This window comes from Nomascus leucogenys, chromosome 1a (genome assembly GCF_006542625.1).
Source record: "Nomascus leucogenys isolate Asia chromosome 1a, Asia_NLE_v1, whole genome shotgun sequence".
Taxonomy (NCBI): domain Eukaryota; kingdom Metazoa; phylum Chordata; class Mammalia; order Primates; family Hylobatidae; genus Nomascus; species Nomascus leucogenys.
The window spans coordinates 3,703,082-3,724,714 of record NC_044381.1 but is presented as its reverse complement, the minus strand read 5'-3'; the positions used below and the strand labels follow the sequence as shown (position 1 = coordinate 3,724,714).

The 21,633-nt window shown below is 36.5% G+C and overlaps 1 pseudogene; it reads left to right on the top strand.

Annotated features, from left to right (window-relative positions):
- Positions 1 to 1,216: 1,216 nt before the first annotated feature.
- LOC100602888 overlaps positions 1,217 to 21,633 on the top strand; it is a 152,836-nt pseudogene continuing 132,419 nt past the window's right edge.

Genomic DNA, 21,633 nt, shown 5'->3' with positions numbered 1-21,633 from the left:
TAAAAATGGGAATTAGGCCAGGCATGGTGGCTCACACCTGTATTCCCAGTATTTTGAGACGTTGGGGTAGGCCAATCACTTGAGCCCAGGAGTTGGAGAGCAGCCCGGGCAACATGGTGAAACCCCATCTCTGCCAAAAAAAAAAAAAAAATACAAAAACAATTAGCAGGGCAGGGTGATGTGTGCCTGTAGTCTCAGCTACTCAGGAGGCTGACGTGGGAGGATGGCTTCAGCACAGGAATGGGAGGTGCAGTGAGCTGTGATCCTGCGACCACACTTCAGAATAATAGTAATATTGGATGCAATAATTCCTTAATAAATATGTTTAAGTGAAGTACCAATGAATATCTAATAAATGAAAAAATTAAAAGAATGATACTGGTGAAATACACTAAATGGTAGTTTGTTTTCTGTTTGATTGCTTTTTACCAAATGAAAATAGTTTTCTTGTTTTTTTTTTTTTTCCTGATTGTAAAAATAAGTAGTCACCTAGAAATTTCAAACGAGGCCGAACTGTATAGAGGGAAAAATTAAAATGACCCCAAATCTCTCCATCAAGAGGGAACCACTGTTGACATTTTGGTCGGTATCTTTTTTATTATTATTATTATTACTATTATACTTTAAGTTCTGGGGTACATGTGCAGAACGTGCAGGTTTGTTACATAGACAAACATGTGCCACGGTGGTTGGCTGCCCCCCTCAACCTGTCATCTACATTAGGTATTTCTCCTAATGACATCTCTGCCCTAGTCCCCCACCCCCCGACAGGCGCCGGTGTGTGATGTTCCCCTCCCTGTGTCCATGTGTTTTCACTGTTCAAGTCCCACTTCCTTGAGTATCTTTTTAAATAGCTTTCCTTTCTTTTCTTTTTTTCCTTTTCGAGACAGAGTCTTGCTCTGTCGCCCAGGCTGGAGTCCAATCAATGGCTCGATCTCGGCTCACTGCAACCTCCGCCTCCCATATTCGAGCGATTTCCTGCCTCAGCCTCCCGAGTAACTGGGATTACAGGCACCCACCATCATTTCCAGCTAATTTTTGTATTTTTATAGAGACAGGGTTTCTCCATGTTGGCCAGGCTGGTCTTGCAACTCCTGACCTCAGGTGATCCGCCTGCCTCGGCCTCCCAAAGTGCTGGGATTAAACAGTTTTCTGTGAAGATAAACGCAAAATTAAATTGTTGCTAAGACAGATACATGCTGTCTGCAAACTGAACATGGCGGTGTACTGTATTTGATTTAACCAACTGTGTTAAGTGATGGACTCAGCTTCTTTGAATTTTCTGGCTGTAGTAAACAACTCTAAGAACATCCTTGAATATGCATCCATCCACACTTGAAAAAGTACAGCCTGGAAGAAATAATGATAAGTAGAATGTCTAGCAAAGAATATATAAATTTTAAATTTTGATTCATAAGGGCAGAATACATTCCAGAAATACAGAAATGTACAGTTCCAATAATAGTCATTCACTGTTTTCTTATATCCTCTCCAAAATTTGATATTATCGATATATTTTTAAAATTTTAATGAGATCAAATGACTTCATTTTTTAAATTTATTATTATTACTGAGATTATTTTTTCACTTTTTTTGCTATTAGCATTTTGCTAGTTGCTAACACCTCTTACTAACTTTTATTCTATTTTTATTTTTATTTTTTTTGAGACAGGGTTTCACTCCCTCGCCCAGGCTGGAGGGGCAGTGCCCAATCACAGCTCACTGCAGCCTTGACCTCCCAAGACTCAGGTGATGCTCTCACCTCAGCCCCCATGGGCCATCACACTCAGCTATTTTTTGTATTTTTAGTAGAAATGGGGTTTCAGTATGTTGCCCAGGCTGGTTCTCAAGCTCCTGGGCTCAAAAGATCCACCAGCCTTGGTCTCCCAAAGTGCTGGGATTACAGGAGTGAGCCACTGCATTCAGCCTCTTACTGACTTTTCAGTAGGGATCCTTACTTCTTATTTTTTAAAGCTAATTGTATATTGGGAATATTAAGTCTTTATGTATGTTGAAAATACTTTCCCAGCTTATCACTGTTTTTCAATTTTGTTTATTTAAAATTTTTTTACATAAGTATATTTTAAATTTTTGAGTAGTTACTTGTACTTTCTGGATTTTATGGCATGCTTAAAAATACCTTCTCCACCCACATTTTAACAGAAGATAGGGAGAAGTGAAAAAAGAGAATAATACATAGACAGACATTTTGCAATTTATAAAAATAGGGGAAAAACTCAATTTATATTTTAATCAGATCACAACAAAACAAACAACTACAAAACAAAAATTCTGAGCCTTTCTGAATAAAGAAAATTGAACCAGACAAATTTTGAAGGTTTTTGTCTCTTCTGGGATGGTACCAATACATAGAGAAATGCTTTTACTGATTCAACAAATATCTGTTAAGTGTCAGGCACTGTGCTTTAGTTTCGACTCAGAAAAAAAGTATTGATTCTGAAAATAAAGTAAAATTACTACTGCCAGCAAAGAGCTTACAGATTGCAATAGTCATGTATGTATAAGGCACAGTAGGAGCCCAGAATCCTCCTCCCTTCTTTATCTTATTCTACTTCTAAACCATAGGAGGAACAGTTGACAAAATGCTAAAAATTCTAATTTCTTGAAAAATATTTCTTATGATTTCAAGAGAACATACTTAGAAGAGCCCCAAAGTCCCTTCTTCTGCGTCTGCATCCACGGTTACTTCCCTGAGAGGAGGCAATGATGCCTTTGAGACACTGACTGGGCTGTAATACCTAAACCTGTAATCATGTTTGATTCCAGGAAAATGTTTTCAAAACTCTGCACTATTTAACCAGCCAAGACATTTTGTGAAAAATATTTGTGAATGCTTTCATCAAGAGATACTCATTCACTTGAAGTAACAGATGTAAGCATTTGAAAATATTTGGTCATCCTAACTCTGTGTATGTGAGTGTGTGTGTGTTGAGTGTGTGTGCATGAAGGTGCATATGCTCATGTGTAGCTGTAGAATTTTACATATAATTATGTTTTGGAGTTAATACACTTTCTGTATTTGATTTTATAAGAAAGAATGAAAGGCCTTAAGAATCTATCTTGGCGGCTGGGCGCGGTGGCTCACGCCTGTAATCCCAGCACTTTGGGAGGCCAAGGTGGGTGGATTGCTTGAGTTTGGGAGTTTGAGACCAGCCTGGCCAACATGGAGAAACCCTGTCTCTACTAAAAATACAGAAAAATTAGCTGGGCGTAGCGGCACATGCCTGTAATCCCAGCTACTTGGGAGACTGAGGCAGGAGAATCGCTTGAACCTGGGAGATGGAGGTTGTGGTGAGCCAAGATCGTGCCACCGTACTGCAGCCTGGGCAACAAGAGCAAAACTCTGTCTCGAGAAAACAAGAATCTTAAAAGAAAAAAAAGAAAAACTCAAAGAAAAAACTCAAAGAAACTTAAAAGGAAAAAAAAAGAAAAACTCAAGAAAAAAAGAATCTATCTTAAAAATGGATGAAATAATAATAATCCCTTATTATTCTAATAGTTGTTTAGAAATTATTTTACCTTTATTATTCAGTCTTTACCAAAGCCTATGAAATAAGCACCAGTATTTTCATTTTACATGATTGATTAAAAAATATGACTCAGTGTGATTAGGTAATTGAAGTTCCTGTTTGCTTTCAAAGATAAAAGTAAAGCCTCAAGTTCATTGCTGTTTCCACCACACTACATCACACTATGCTAAAGGCCTGTCTAACCTGTAAAAGGAGGTTTAGCAAGTTAGTTCTCAACTATCTAAGCTCCCTCTTTATCATGATTTTGTCGGCACATTGTGGTAGAAGAAACATGAGCTTTGGAGTCAAATATTATTCAGTTTAGCCTAAAGCTGCCTCCTTGTAAATTCAGTCTAAAGGATTCTCTGGACATAGTGAATTGTAACGTAACGGGGTGTGTGAACAGACTGTAGTCTACTCTTGTACCAATCACCAAGTTTCAGCCAATCGCAGGCAACCAACTATTCAGATAAGACCAAAGCCAAGCTCAAATCAATCCGGCTGTTGCTGCACCTCACTTCGTTCCTTTCTCTGTACATCACTTTGCTGTTTTCTGTCAGTAAATCCTCCCCAACCACATCGCAGAGCCACGGTGGCTCTGAACCTATTCTAGTTTGGGAGTTGTCTGATTCATGAAGGATTCTTTGCTTAAACACTGTTGGATTTAGTTTGTTTAAAGTTTCTCTTTTAACAATACCTAGGTTTGAATTCCAGTTCTGCCACTTACTAGCCGTGTATATTTGGGACTAAACTCTCTGCCTTGCCTTCACTAGGAACTTGGCAATGATAACACAATGGAGATTTGTTGTGATAGCTCTGGCAAATAACAGGTGATCGAGAATGTCTTCGAGACATAGACTGAACTCTCCTGGGATGCTGTCAAGAGACACACAATTGACTTGGGCAATGTAAGAATTGTGGGCAATGGGGCCCTGGACATACAGGCAAGAGCCAATAAACAGGGGTCAGTGTTGAGCTCTGCACTGATCCATATGCAGAGAATTGGTATTTGGCCATGATTAGATTCTTCTCATCTGACTCTCATATTCACATATGTCTAGGAGGCATTATATCAAGAAGACAGATGTGGAACCTTGGGAACATGAGAGAAAAGTAGGAACGCCACTTTTGAATACTTTTTACAAAGGCCAAAGTGAGTTTATCTAATCCCTTTTTTTTTTTTTTTTTTTTTTACTCTGTATAGCCGATGGCATCTGTGTCTTTAAATGCTTACTCAACAGAGACACTGAAGGTTGCCGTGTGGGGAAGGAGTCCATCTTGATTAGTCTGGGGTATAGCAGTGCTATACTGAAGTTTGAGTCTCATGCTGCTAAGTTTTGTGCCTATCCAGACCCCCTGTCTTATCCAATGAAGAATCTCCTGATCAGCTCTCTTTCAGTGGTTACTGATTAGTTGGCTTTCAGAGCATGTTTCCTGATACCAGTCAATTCTCATAAATTGATGAAATGATTTTAAGCTGGTCTTGGTACTTACTTGATACCATAGCTAGAGAACAATCAATCTTTTCCTAGAGTATGAGAATGTTTTTATTCTTAGCCCTCCTTTTGGTCTTCCTTCATCCTAAGCTGCAGGAGAGACCACCAAATATTGTGCAGATCTTCACCACTGTTGTCAATTCTCCTTGAAGATGAGGTTGTTTGAAGAAATGTGACTTTCAGTTTGAGTGTTGGTCAGAATGATTTCATCCTGTTTTTGTCTTTGAATCATTTATTGAGCATTTTTAGACTGTGGACAATAAAAATCAAGCAACAGAGAAGTAAGTTAAAGTGTAACTAGAAGTATTTTAAGAAAGTACTGAACCACCCTCTGAAAGATTTCCAACCTGATAAAATTAGAACCAACGGTGCCTTGGGTCAACCTTGGATGGTTGAGTGTCATTTCTTTAACTTAGATATAAATTGTTCCATCTCACATACGGTGTTAATCCACATACAGTGTAAAATGCTAGCAATGGTATGGATTCTTCTCTGGTTAACTAAAATATCCAAAGCTCTTTTATTATTAACTACCTTGGGATAAAGAAGTTAAACTGATTTCTAAACTGAACCTGGAGTCAGCCAGAGAGATGAACTTTCTTTATCATATATCTATCCATACATCTATCTCACTATCCATCAATCTACATTATCTTTAATCAGGAATTTCAGAGTAAATTTTAATAGTCAGCATGTTTCACCCCCATATATTTAAATGTGCATATCATTAATTAGAATTCAAAATGTGTTCATGATTTTTATTTGTTTCTGTTGAGGTTAAATTTACAAATTGTCCGTTGAAGTACACAAATCTTAAGATACTATCGTTCCTGAAAATTACCTCATGCCCTTTCCCAGTCATTCCCCACTGCCATTCTGACAGGGGTAATCATCACTGTTCTGATATTTTTCCCACCATAGAGTAGCTTTGTCTTTTCTAGAACTTCCTATAAATGAAATAATTCAATATGTACTCTCTTTATTAAGGTCACTCAGCACAGTGTTTTCAGGCTCGTCTATGTTGTTACAAGCATTAGCAGTTTGTTCATTTTTCTTGCTAAGAAATAGTCATAATTTTTTTATTCTCATTTTGATGGATATTGAGGCTGTTTCCAGATTTTGGCTATTGTGAATATGGCTGCTATAAATATTCTCATTCCAATATATTTCTATACATATTTTTTTCATTTTTCGAGTCAAAAATCTAAGAGTAAAATTCCTGGGTCATAGAGTAAGTGCATGATGAGTTTTATAGGAAATAGCCATAATTTTTTTCCAAAGTGGTTATAGCATTTTACACTCCCAGCAACAAATAATGAATGAGAGTTCTGGTTGTTCCACATTCTTGCTAACATTTGGTCTTGCATGAGATATGAGTTATATCTCATTACAGTTTCAATTTCCATTTTCCTGATGTCTAATGATGTTAAGCACTTTTTCATGTGCTTTTGAATTCAAATTGTTTGCCTGTTACTAATTGGTTGTGTGTCCATAGAGTCGTTGTTCTGTATATATCCAGGATACCATGCTTGTATCAGATATGTAATTTATGGATGCTTTGTAGTTGCTTATTCATTACCATAATGTTGTCTTATGTTGAGCAGAAGCTTTAAAATTTGAAGTCTAATTAATCATTCTTCTTCTTTGTTTATTGCTCTCTGTGTCCTAAGAACCCTTTGCTACTTTCAACACTGAATGATTTATCCTATATTTCCTTCTAGAAGTTTCCTAGCTTTAACTTTTATATTTTAGGTATGTAATCCATCTAAATTATTTTTCATATGGTATGAAGTATGAAGCCAAGAATTATTTTTAGTTCATACAGATATCCCACTATTCTAATAATGTTTACCGAAAAGACATTTTCAAGTCAAATGACCATATAAAATTCTTGAACACTTTATTCTGTTCCTTTAATTATCCTTATACCAATATCACATTGTCTGGATTACCTTTAAAGTAACTCTTGAGGTCAGATAGTCTATGTCCTTCAACTTAGTTCTTTTTTGTCGTGATTGTTTTGGATCTTCTGGTCCTTTGCATTTCCGTATACATTTATAATTAAGTTGTCAATTTCTACAAAAATCCTTGATCCAATTATAATTGAGATTGATCAACTTGGTGAGAATTGTACTTTTAACAATTTATTGAATGTATTGAGCAATTTATTGAATAGGCAAAAGAGAGCAACTGTCCTTGACAGTTTCCAAGTTATAGATAAAAGTCCAGTATGCCACCATGAAGTATAATATTTGTTGTATTTTTTTGAGGAAGATCTTTCTCAGATTCAGGAAATTCCCTTCTATCCTTAGTTTGCAGAAAATTTTTGTCATTATTGGGCATTGGATTTTGTCAAGCTTTTTTAAAACTATTGATATGATAATATTCTTTAACTTTGGTTGCTTTGAATTATGTGCTTTGTGTAGAATTGATATTATTTGTCTGTTAAATGTTTGATAGAATTCACCTGTGAATTTATTGAGGCTTCAAATTTTATTCATGGGGATATTCATGGTCATTCTTTAATAGATATGGGGCTCTTCAGATTTTCTTCTTGTTTCAATTTGATATTTTACATCCTTCCATGGAATTTTCCATTTCATCGAAGCTGTCAGATTCATTGGCAAAATTGTTCATAATTTGCATGTTATCCTTTTAATTTTGTAAGATTTGTAATAATTTCTACTATTTCTTTTCTGATAGTTGTTATTAATGTTTCTTCTTTTTTTCTTTGATCCATGTAGGTAGGGGTTTATCACTTTTTTAGTTTTTCAACAAATCAAATTTGGCTGTATTCATTTCTCTATAGTTTTTCTATTTTTTATTTCATTGATTTCTAGTCTTATTTTTATTATTTTCTTGATTCTGTGTTCTTTGGGCTTACTTTGCTCTTTTGTTACAGCTTCTTATAGTGAAAACCTAGGTCATTAACTTCATTCTTTTATTTTTTCTATTATAGTTTCTTAAAACCATTAGGTTTCCACTGAGCATGGATTATCTATATAACCAAATTTTAGTATGTTGCATCATCATTATTATTCAGTTCAAAATATATGCTACTTTCTGTTGTAATTACTTCTTTGACCCTTGGGATAATGAGAAGTGGTTTAATTTCCATGTACTTGGGAATTTTTCATATATCTTTTGGTTATTGAAGCTGGACATTCTAAATGTTGTGCGTCAAGTGTCTGGATTTTGTAACCTTCCTTTAAGGAATATTGAGGTTTGCTCAGGTAGGGAGATTACCTAGTATAGGTCAGCTTCATTATTCTGAGGCTTATTTTTAGCTTGCTATGGCTAAGAAATCTTTATTCCAGGTCTAGTTTAGATATGCTACTAAAGTATGAACAAACTGTGTTTTCTGATGTATGTCTGAAGTGTTCAACAAGGTCTTTTCACACTGACTGGTTGGAACTATAAACTTTCTCCATGTTATATTATCTCTGGGAATTGTTCAGCTTAGAACAATTAGAGCTCCTTAAAGTTCTTCTTTTCCCATAGAGGTTTTTGTCCACTTGTGGAAACTTACCATATATATGGGCTGCTTAGAATTTATCAAGCTAGAAACTCATGGGGAGGCTTTTCTAGATATTTTGAGCTCCTTCTTGATATAACTCCGTTCTATTTGACAATCACTGTAGAAATTCCAGCAGCAGCTTCAGCCTCCCTGAATGCCATTCTTTGTATTTTTAACTCAGCAAGACCACTTTGCTCTATTTTGCTTCCCATACCCTACGCTGAAGTCTGGATAGTGCCTCAAGGCAGAAAACCAAGTTAATCATAGCACTGACCTTATTGGTTTACCTTCTTTTAAAGATCACAGTTTGGCATGGACTGTTCTCCATTGTGTGACAGCTATTGTTTAACATATTTTGCTTAGTTTTCTTATGGCAATGGGTGGGAAGGTATGGTAGCAGTTAATGTCATGATTATGAGTAGAAGTCCTCCATATTTCTTTGAAGGAAAAGAAATTCATACACTTAGAACCCTTTAGATTTGGATGAAAAGCCAGACTCAATCAACATTTCCATTCCTCTGTATTCTCATTCTAACACACATTCTTGCCTGTTCATGCAATTGAACAGAGTCAGAACTTTCTGCTCTCCGAGCCAGGCAAAAGAGTCTTCAACTCAAAATATTTGCAAATGCTCCCTTCCCATTAATGATAGATCAGCCTTTTTGACTTCGATATTGCTATAATGTATGCAAATGACATGTTTCTAATATCTTCAGGAATATTCCTGTGATCTTAAAGTGTGCCTCCAAAATACTGACCACCGACAGATAGGGCTACCATTACAGACCATATCAGAAAGCCAATTCTTTTTTATCAAGAATTGTGAAGAATCTGAGATTTTATCCTATTTGCAAGTTAACAAGTTACAGTGCTACTGTTTCATGGGTGCTGACAAAGGACATAGGGATCCTGGTTCAGAGATAAAGGCTTTATTACTCAGAGAAAGAGCATTAGCCAGAGTGTCAGCACATTGTCAGTTCTGTGAGCCCCAGTTCCCACAGGCAGATGCAGAGGCCTGGTGGTTACCTATAGATGTAGTCAGTTGCATTATAGGAGAGGACCACTGAACTTGGAGAACCTGCTATTTTATAGCAAGAAGTAAGAAAGCCTGCTGTTTATTCCAGAGGAAGATGTCACTTCATCCCTTGAGGCTGCTTGCTGCATACATAACTCTGAGAAATAGCCCAGACAATGAGTGGTTGAAGTCCTGCATTCTTGGCACACTCAGCAAGACAGGTATGAAACCCAGTATGAGACTGACAGAGGAACGTCTCCCAACATTTTTGTTCCATGTGGAGGAGGGAAAAGATACTCTTACGTATAGACACACAGACACAGAGAATGGTAGTATAGGAAGCTTAATTCATAGATCAGATCGAACTAGACACAAACACATACATGAACAACCTTTGTAGGAAATACAGACGTGGTTGACGTGATTTAGAATTCCTTCTACAGCTAAGATAAAATGATATTTGTAGTATAAGCTATTCCATTGTATACCTCTCTTAATAATTCAATTGCGACAAGCCTTACATCTTGAAAAATTATGCCCCCACCAACCTGATTATAGAGAAGTAGGTGCTTCAGTCATTCAAGATATCCTGAAAACTATAGAGAAACAACACTGAATGAGGATAAATACCAGCCTCAGGGCTTTTCACTTATTTGAGGGGACCAGATATCCATTAGATAAAAATAATTTAAGTAGGCTTCACACAAAAATACAACCAGATATTCGGATAGCAATAAACCAGAAATAATTTAGAAACAGACTCAGTGAGAGCAAAATCACTCTCTCGGTTCATTTAGATGCACCCCAGAAGCCAAGGAAGACAGGTCTAGTTATCAGGGGTTTGTAAGTTGTACTTCTGGGGCAGTGCAACTTGGTGAGCCCTGGTGGATCAGTCCATGTGAACATCTTGGTGGGTCCTTTATGTTAAAAATTAAACAAGAAAGCAGTTTTTGAATACTGAGTTTTATCTGCAACAATAAAACATATATGAAGGAATTCTGCCTTCACAACAACTGGCTCCCAGATAAAGAGAGCCGTGTTGGCTTATATTTATAAGTCAAATATAACATCTTGCAATCCTGATTGGATTACATTTGGGTCAGTTTTAATAAAACCAAGAAATTCCTATCTTCAGTAATGAAAATCAGGATAAGCCTTATCTCAGGATGTGACTTGGAAGGTCCCAGATGGCCCAGATCCCAGGTAGCAGTGGATCTTGATTGTCATTTGTCAGCCTGGGTGTTGACAGAAGGCTGTCTACTTATATCACTGCCTATCAGATACAATCGCTGAGTTTTCAAGATGTGTGCTGATTTCCTGGAATAAGAGGATGTGGAGTTTGAAATGCAAGGCTTTTATATTTAGAAGTGAGTGAACAGCTGTCAAGTATCTGTGACTTGGGTAAAAAATAAATCCACCTTCACTGGGGAGTTGACCTGTATTGATAATTAGGAGGCCCCACTAGGAAAGAAATGATCAAATATACAAATATGACAGTGTGAAGACTATTTCTTCCCTCTCTTCCTTCTTCAGAATTGTGACTCAGTGATTTCCAAGCCTGATTTGGTCATATGTCAGATAATCTCCAGTAATCTCAAATACTAGTATGAAATCCTAAAAATAAAATATATTTTAATTCATTGTGTTTTGGAAGCAGTGGGAATATTTAATGAGTGTCATTAAAAAAAAACAAAACAGTCTCACTCTGTCGCCCAGGCTGGAGTGCAATGGCACAATCTCAGCTCAGGGCAACCTCTGCCTCCCAGGTTCAAGTGATTCTTGTTCCTCAGTCTCCTGAATAGCTGGGATTATGGGCACGTGCCACAGTGCCCGGCTAATTTTTGTGTTTTTAGTAGAGACGGAGTTTTATCATGTAGTCCAAGCTGGTCTTGAACTCCTGATCTCAGGTGATCCACTTGCCTTGGCCTCCCAAAGTGCTGGGATTATAGGTGTGAGCCACCGTGCCTGGCCAAGTGTCAAAAATTTTTTTAAGTTTTTTTTTAAAGTTTAATTAATGGACTTATGGTAATATCTGTGAAGCATTGACTGTGTACTTACAAGATATCTGCAAGGTTAATTCCTGTTCATCTATCCATTCATCCAGTCATTCAGCAAATACGTATTGAGAGTTAGTTATGTGCCAAGTACTTCTTTATATGCTGAAGATACAGCACTGAAGAAATAGAAGTTCTTACAATTACAAAGCTGACATTTTAAGGGACAGACAATAAACAAATAAACATATAGTGAGTTATGTGCAATAAGTGTGGAAAAGACAAACCAGAATAACAAACAGAGAATGACTGGGGATTAAATGAATGTACTATATATAGGTAATTTTGGAGGGGGGTAGCCTCATAATAAGATGACATCTGAGTAGAAAACTACAATGGGGATGGGGAGGAGCCTGCGCTAAGGGTAGTCCAGACAGAGGGAGCAGAACTACAAAGCGCTTGAGGCAGGATGTGTTCAAAGGATGGAAGAGAAGGCAGGAGACAGGATCAGATTGCTAGAGGCCTGGTCAGGTGAGATACTGGGGATCATAATGAGGACTTTAGCTATGTCCTGAGGGAGATGAGAAGCTTTGGAGAACTTGTAGCAGGGGCTTGACATGGTCTAGGAATTATATCATTTTTATATACTTTTAAAGGTATGCATTTATACCCTCTTTCATTTTGATTCTCATAGCAGACCCATGAGGTTGGTATATTTTATTATTCCCATTTTTCAGCAAAGACACTAAGGCTCACAAATATTAAGGAAATTGCCTAGGTGTCAAAAATAAAATACAAGGCCCCTTCTCTTTCTATGTCCTCCAGACTTCCCCTTCACCTTTCATTGCATTGGCTGCTGCCATCTAACATAGAAAACTCATGTCGTTATGTGGGATGATATCAAGAACATGGGAAAACCAACTTTTATCAACATTTCACTAACTGACAAAAACAAATAGAGGCACTGGCAGACTTTATTCCGGGGATTTGTGAGTCATGGAAAGGTTTCTTCAGGAATTTGAAAAATTTTCAAACTTACAGAACAGTTACATAAACATAACAGAGAACTTATGAATACGCTTTAAATAGATTCATTAATGTATAATGTTCTGTCACATTGGGTTTATCTCTTTCTCTGTATGTGTGTGTGCATATATATAATCACATAATTTTATTTCTGAACCTTTTGAGAGCAATTTGCATATGACACATTCCTTTACCCTTTGTACTTCATTGGGCATTGCCTATGAATAAGAATATTCTCTTACATAACCACAGTAGAGTTATCAAATTCAGGAATTTAACATGTATGCAATATTTGTTTGATCTATAGCCCATAGTCCAATTTCATAAATGGTCCCAATTTATGCCTTTATAGCATATTTTTCCCTCCATTACTTGATCTGGCCCAGGACCAAGTCTTGCATTTAGTTGTCATGTTTCTTTAGTCTCCTTTAATTTGAAACAGTTCTTCAGCCTTTTCTTTCTTTTATGACATTGAGATATTCAAAGAATATGGAGCAGTTATGTTATAGAATATTCCCCATTTGTGTTTCTTTTCTGGTTTCCTCATAAAAAGATTAGTTTACACATCCCCAGGCAGAAAACTACCCAAGTTCTATTGTGTCCTTCTCAGGATATCACATCGGGGAGCACCGAAGTCCATCTACCCCTCATTGGTTTTGATCACCAGGTCAGGGTGTTTTCCATTTTCTCCACTGCAAAGTTACTCTTCTTTCCCTGTTAGCCATAATTCATAAGCAATCTGTGCAAAAACACTTTGAGATCCCACAAATATCCTGTTCCTCATCATACAGCCTCCTACCTCAAATTTAGTATCCAATTGTTATCCATTGCTTTGGAAAGACAGTTGATCTTTTTGTGTGTTAGCCTTGTATCCTGCAACCTTGCTAAGTCACTTAGTTTTTATATGATTTTTTTGGATAGATTCCTAGAATTTTCTACATAAGTGGTTATATCAGCTGTGATTAGAGACAGTTTTACTTCCTTCCTATCCTATCTGTATGTCTTGCCTTCCTTCCTTTTTTTTTCTTTTTTTGTCTTATTGCACCAGCTAGGTCCTCTACTACAATGTACAATGTTGTATAGAAGAGAGTGAGCATCCTTGCCTTGTTCATGAACTCAAGCGCATTTAGTTTTCCTCATGTTAGCTGTAGTTTTTTTAAAAATAGATGCCCTTTATTAAGCTGAGAAAGGTCTATTCCATTTCTAATTTGCTGAGAGTTTCTACTTTGAATATATGTTTCATGAAATGCTTTTCTGAATCTACAGAGATGATTATATCATTTTTATTTTACTGTGTTAATATATCGATTTTTCAACGCTAAAACAACCTTGAATTTCTGAGTTAAACCTCATGGTCATAATGTATGATCCTTTTAATATATTGCTAGATGTTTTTAGATTAAGTTAGAGAAGTGTAATCAGAGAAACAAAGTAATCAGAGAAAAGAAAATAACAAAGATGAGAGAAAGAATCAATAAGATAGAAAATGGACAAAATAGAGAAAAATGAATGAAACCGAAAGCTGTTTCATTGAAAAGATCAACAAAATTGATAAGCCTCTTGTTAGGCTAATCAAGAAAATAAAAAGATAAGACCTATTATCAATATAAAGTTTGCTAGAATTTTATAAATGATTTTTGTGTCTGTGTTCATTTGATATTGCTTTGTAGTTTTCTTAATGCCTTTGTGGGGCTTGGGTATCAGAGTAATATTGGCCTTATTAAACGAGTTGTGACATACTCCCTAATCTTTGGGGAACTGTATAGAATTGGTGTCATTTCTTCAAATATCTCATGTTTTATATTGATAATAGGTCTTTTCTTTTTATTTTCTTGATTAGCCTAACAAGAGGCTTATCAATTTTGTTATCTTTTCAATGAAACAGCTTTCAGTTTCATTCATTTTTCTCTATTTTGTCCATTTTCTATCTTATTGATTCTTTCTCTCATCTTTGTTATTTTCTTTTCTCTGATTACTTTGTTTCTCTGATTACACTTCTCTAACTTAAGCTTAGATTGTTAAATTCTTTCCTTTGTTGTAATGCACTCCTTTAATACTGGACATTTCTTTCTACACTCTGCTTTAGCAACATCTCATAAATTTGGGTATGTTGTGGTTTCCTTGCTATACAGTTCAATATATTTTCTAATTTTTATTGTTATTTTCTCTTTGACTTATGGATTTATTTTTTGATCCATGGATTATTTGGGCATGTTTAATTTCCAATCATTTGGGGATTTTCCAGATATCTCTTTGTCATGATTTCTAGTTGAATTCTTTCATGATCTGGGAAAATGCTCTGTATGATAGTAATGGTTTCACATTTGTTGGAGTCTGTTTTATGGCCCGCAATATGGTCCATGTTGGTGAATGTTCCATGAGCACTTAAAAAGAATGTGTGTTTTGTTTTTGTTGGGTGGAGTTTTCTCTAAATATCAGTTGGGTCAAGTTGGTTGATCCCTAATCGTTCTTGGTCTACTTGTTCTATTAATTATTGAGGGAGGAGAATTGGAATTACAAGCTATAACTGTTGATGTTTTATGTCCCTTTCCCATATCATAAATGATATTTCATTGAGTACATGTGAAGTTATGCTTCAGATGATTACAAAAGAAGGCAAAAAGTAAAAACTCCAACTTTCTACCAGCTGTTTTTCAATTTTTTTCTCTTATAGGGAAAACTCATACTTCACTTAAACCCAGCTGGAGCATGACTGCTCTATGCCTCTCTGCTCTCAGTATTTATTATAGCAACCATCTTCTCTGCTCCCTGTTTCCTGCTGAGCAAGTGCACAAAATATGCATTCTACTGAAAGATTTATGGGTAAAATAACATGATGTCTGGAATTAGCTTTAAAATGTACAGCCAAAAAAAAATTCCCCAAAAGGCATGGCAGTACAGATGAATTGAGATGAAAAAATCTTAACAAATTTTAAATATTGGGAATAGGATTCTCTATATTAATCTAACTATGTACATTGGGAAATTTTCATAATAAAAGTTGAAAAAAACTCATAATGTTTGAAAAGTTCACAAAAACATGACTTGGGGTATGAGGAGCTACAAAGGAACAATGTCACTCATCTACAGGTTGATTAATCTGCTGGTCGTCCAAAGTGTGATGATCAAGAGTTTTGGAGCTGCCTTGAAATACTCTCTTAACAATGACAGTAGCAATAGCAGGAGGCTGGCGTGGCTGACTAGTGGAACTTGATAATTTTTATAGTTTGGAATTTGCTGCATTTGACTATTAGCTTCCAGGCGAAGTAGAACACAGTTATTTGTTATAGGACACACTGTGCTCAGCATTAACATTTGTATCCCCCTCTTTCTTCTTCAAAATGCATTCAAATGTCTCAGCTCTCTTAGGAGCATGAAAGGAATAAATATCATTTAATAAATTAACATGAAAGAAAATGTTCTGGCAGGGTGCGGTGGCCCACACCTTTGATCCCCGCACTTTGAGAGGCCAAGATGGGAGAATTGCTTGAGGCTGGGGGTTTGAGACCAGCCTGGGCAACACAGGCAGACCCTGACTCTACCAAAAAAAAAAAAATTAAAAATGACCTGGGCATAGTGGTAGTCCCCTATGCCCCAAATATAATGTATATATATTATCTATTAAATATATTTTATATTATATATGTTACATATATTATATATTATATGTAACATATATCATATATTATTTATATTAAATATTATATGTAACACATATAATATATATTATATTATATTATATATAACATATTTTATATATAAAATAAAACATATATAATATAACATATATGTAACATATATAATATAACATATATGTAACATATATAATATAACATATATATAACATATATAATATAACATATATATGTAACATATAAAATATGACATATATATGTAACATATATAATATAACATATATGTAAGATATATAATATAACATATATGTAACATATATAATAACATATATGTTACATATATAATATAACATATATATTATATATGGGGCATAGGGGAATACCACTATGCCTGGCTCATTTTTAATTTTATATATATATATATATATATATAGAGAGAGAGAGAGAGAGAGACAGACAGACAGACAGACAGACACAGAGAGAGAGACAGAGTTTCACTCTGTTGCCCAGGCTGGAGTGCAATACTGTGATCTTGTCTCACTGCAACCTCCACCTCCCGGGCACAGTGATTCTCCTGCCTCAGCCTCCTGAGTAACTGGGATTACAGGCACCTGCCACCACACCCGGCTAATTTTTGTATACTTAGTAGAAATGGGGTTTTATCACGTTGGCCAAGCTGGTTTCGATCTCCTGACCTAAGTGATCCGCCCACCTCAGCCTCCCAAAGTGCTAGGATTACAGGTGTGAGCCACTGCACCTGGCTGGCAATATATTTTAAAGTAATATATATACATAATTCTATATATATGTGTATATATATATATATATATACACACACACACATATGTATGTATGTCTTTTGATCTGACTTCTAGGAATTTAAGCTAAATATATTCATAAATGAGCAAAATGAAATTTAAGAAACTATTAACATTAAATCATTATTCGTAATAGCAGTATACTGAAAACAATAAAAGTGTTCATCTTCAGGCGATGGGTGGTTTGGAATACCATACAGCTATTTTAAAAATTTTTACTTATGAAAAGAACTTCTAGTTCAATTAAAATTTTCTGTTCTTGGCTAAAATTAAAGCAAGTTTATTAAGAAAGTAAAGGAATAATAAAAAAAAGTCTACTCCATAGGCAGAGCAGCAGCATGAGCTGCTTGACTGAGTATACTTATAGTTATTTCTTGAGTATATGCTAAACAGGGGGTAGATTATTCATGAGTTTTCTGGGAAAGGGGTGGATATTTCCTGGAACTGAGGGTCCCTCTCTTTTTTAGACTTAACTAGGGGACACTGTTTATACTGTCTGTTACTCAGTTTAAGAAATATTTATTCAGTGTTTAGAACTCCCAGCCCTTCAGGTACTGTGCTGGGTGCTAAGGATGTAATATTTTATTTTATTGATTTTCCATTTTTTGAGCACTTTGTTACCAGATAAGTGCCTCCCACAACCCTCTCAACTTCTCTTTGTAAGAGAAACCTCCCTATGCTTCCCAGATAAGGTAGTGATACCCCCAAACCAGTTTGATTCATGGAATCTCAGGAGATTATATTGCATCCTATGGGCCCACTGACCATATATGAAGAGGCAGTGTGCTATATTAAACCCACCTCAGGGAAGGAAACCCTTTATTAAGAATTTATTGATGAGACAATCTGTTGTTTGTCCACTTATAGAATTTCCATATTGGGAAATTTCCATATTGTGCCCTCCCATGTAGCTTTTTACAACCCTCCTACTTTCTAAAGATACACATACTTGGCCTTCTTCACCTATTTATGGGACCTGTGTGACCATGAAGGACTTGAGTATGCCACCCCTTTCCAGGGTAGACCATGAAAGAACAGGCAAGGACTAATCTGTGTGCTCAAGGACTATCATAGTCCACATGGCTCCTTGTCCCAATTGGGAAGAAAAAAACCAACCTTCCTTAAGACAGGTTTTTTCTTTCATCTGTCATAAAGTTATGATATACTGATTTTGTTAGAAAAATGAATTCACTGCCATTTGCTAAAGAATTTATAATAAATAAATCTGTGATGTTTTTGATAAAAAAACATGGTCCCAGGGTTGTGCAACGCACATCATGCACAACTGTACATGGCTGTCTTGTGTATTTAAATTAAGTAAGGTCTGTATTTCATAAGGAAACTTATGGAAAACTTATAGGCTTTCCTGGGCATTCCATTGAGTGTCCTGAGGTTTGAGCAGATCGTTAAAAGAACAAGGAAGATCACAGAGTGACAGTAAGATCACCCTTATCTCATTTTCTGTTTGGTTAAGAGAAAATACCTTGTTCCTTCTAACAGGCAGCTTTTCAGCTCATACTCTGTTCTGGACCAGTCTTGGGGGTAGGAGGAGCAAAATCCAGGGAGGAATGGTTTAATGGGAGAAGGAAACCAAAGTGGAGGAGGTTTCTGAGAGGTAATGTCAAGGAGGTAAAGAGTTTTTTCCATTTGGTTTGTGGCCGCTAGACCTTCTTGCTCACACAGAACTGACCCTGGGAAGCTGTTCTTTCTGGGCCTGAAAATGACTTCTCTCATTAGTGATTAATGTTACCTATTTAGGGTTCTTAAGAGAGATGGCCCTTCCATTTTCATGTTCTCAGCTCAACATTCATTTATTCTTTTTCTATTTTTTCTTTATTCATCGTTTTCCTTTTATTTATACAATAACTGTTTTTGAGCACCTACTAAGAAAAGGCACTATTACAGATCCCTGCTCTCATGGACAGACCATGTTCTAAATAGAGCTTCCGCCCAAGCAGCTGCTTCAGAGAACCCCTCTCAACTGGAGATACGTTTTAGTTTGTTCAGATTCCATGTTAAAGTTTATTTTTCAGTATTATATTTGAGATAAAAATAAGGGTAATATATCACTATTAGCATTTTGGTTTAATTATTTTCAGCATTTTTGTTTTGTATCCATTTTTGAATAGTGGTGATCATTATTTAAATGTTGTTTTATATTCACCATCTTCATTTAATGCTCTATAATAAGCATATTTTCATGTTTGTTAGACTTTATGACTTCAAAAATATATAAATAATATTCCACACAAGAATTCCTGTTATTTGCTTAACCAATCGCCTATAGTAGAACATTTAAATAGTTTCTGCTTTTTCTGCCATAAATAATATTTTTTCTATTATAATTAGTAGTAGCAACTTTGAAAATTATAAATAAATAGACGTCTTTGGGTGGGTAGCTTTTGGATGGTTTCATTCAGATCAATCCTAAGAGGGTGGAAAACTCTGCCAAAGGATATGAACTTTTTGTTTTTTGCTCTGCTACATGCTGCCAAATTGCTTCCCAAAACACATGTTCTGTTTTGTGATTTATGATGATTGCAGCAGTGTTTGAATGTATCATTTCACTGAAACCTCATAAAAATTGGACATTGGAAGTTTTTAAATACTGCCTAATTCTAAAAAAAAAGTACATCCTTTAAATTGTATTTCTTTACATTCTATTGATGTGAAACTGAGGAGGATTTTGTTAACATACCAGAATTTGATCTTGGGACACTGGGTGGCATCATCTCTCTGCCATCGTGAAACCATCTACTCAGGCAGTGGCGGTCATCAGAGCTGTTCATGGGCATTCATTCTTGTCTCCTTCTTCTAGTCACATGATGAGATTACACTTCCCTACTCCCTCAAAGTTAGGCATGGACATATGGCTTGCTTTGTCCAATGAGTGTGAGTGGGAACAATGTGTCACTTCTGGCTGAAGGTTTTACACATCATTGTAAGAATCACCATGTTCCTGTTTTCTTGCATCCATGATCCCAGGCACTTTCTAGTCTGGGTTTTTGGGTGAGGATAACAAGAAGCAAAGGCCCTGCAGTGGTCTGTGATGGACAGGCAGAATAACTGAGAAGTAAATTTGTTCTAGGCCACTGAGATTTGAAGACTGTGTGTTACAAAGCACAGCCACCTTGCCGTGCCACAGCACTAGGGTGCCAGGCCATTGCAACACCACAGAGCACTGCAGCAGATCTTGGAGTCAGGTGCTTTTCCAAACAAGGAAAGGGTTCAGTGGTATTTATGTATAATCCATTCAATTCCAAGCAACAAAGTGGGTGACAACACTATGCCATCTGCCAGCTCAAATTATTTTTGTCATCTCAGATTAAAAATTCTTTTTTAATATTCAGCAGGGAAATGACTTAATGCTGGTTGGCTTCGGGCAACTTTTTAAAAATGGCTTTTCTTTTACAACAGGCCCATAAAAGCTAATAAAAAGAGCCAACATGTATTGATCATTCATTATGCTTCAGGGGCCAGGCCAAGCATCCTGCCAACATAATCCCCTTCATTTCTCTTCAAAAGATCATGGGGTCAGTGCTATAATCATTGCTGGTTTACAGATGAAGAAGGAGGCTCAGAGTCACTATCTCTTGTCAAGGTCATTTGCTGGTTAATAGAAGTGCCAGGATTTGAACCAAGCCCCATGTAATTCCAGGAGCTATGTAGCAGCCACTGCACAATAGGGGACACACTGGTTCTTCTGAAGCTTTCTCAAGGCCCCTCATATGGCCCATTTGATTCTGCCAGGTCATCGTCCTTTACTGCTATCTTCTTTCCCTATTTCCTGCCTTTGCTACATTGGCACCAAGGCTTTTATCCTATGCATGATTTCATCCCTCTGACGCTCACCAAACAGACACCGTGCAGATGCTAGAGACACAAAAGTCAATAGAACCTAGTTCCTGCCCTCTAGGAGCTTACACTCCAACCAACAGAAATACAACATAAGCCATAAATGCAAGCCTCAGAAGTACATGTTAAAATAACCAAAAGAAACAGGTGACTTTCATTTAACTAATATATTTCATTTAACCCAGTATCTCTAAAGTGTTATCATTTAAACACGAAAGCAGTATAGAAAATTATTAATGAGATATTTTACATTGTTTTTCTTTTTACTATGTTTTGAAATCTAGTACATTTTATTTTGTACTTAACAGCCCATGTGAATTTTGCCTAGCCCCATTTCAAGGGCTCCATCACCTCCTGTGACTATTGGCTATGGTATTGCTCAGTGCAGGTCTTGAGGGAAAGATAAAGGCATAGATGGTCATTTCAAAGTAATGGGAAGAGTGATGGGACAGAAGTCCAGCGGGCATTGTGAGACCACAGCAAAGGGACACTTAGCCCAACCTGGAACTCCAGGGAAGCTTCCAGAGGAAGACACCTGGTCTGAGTAAAAGCAGAATGAGGCTCAGTCATGAAGGGCCTTGGAGGAGGAGCCAAGGAGTGTGATTTTCTGTGCATGACCCTCTTCAGCTTTACAATGTTCTTCCATGTACACTAGGACATTTGGGAAGAGCAGCAGCCCTCAAAGTAGGCATTTGTGGTGACCAAGACTGCTAGTTGTCTCCCCATTCTATTCTCTCCTTCTTCCAC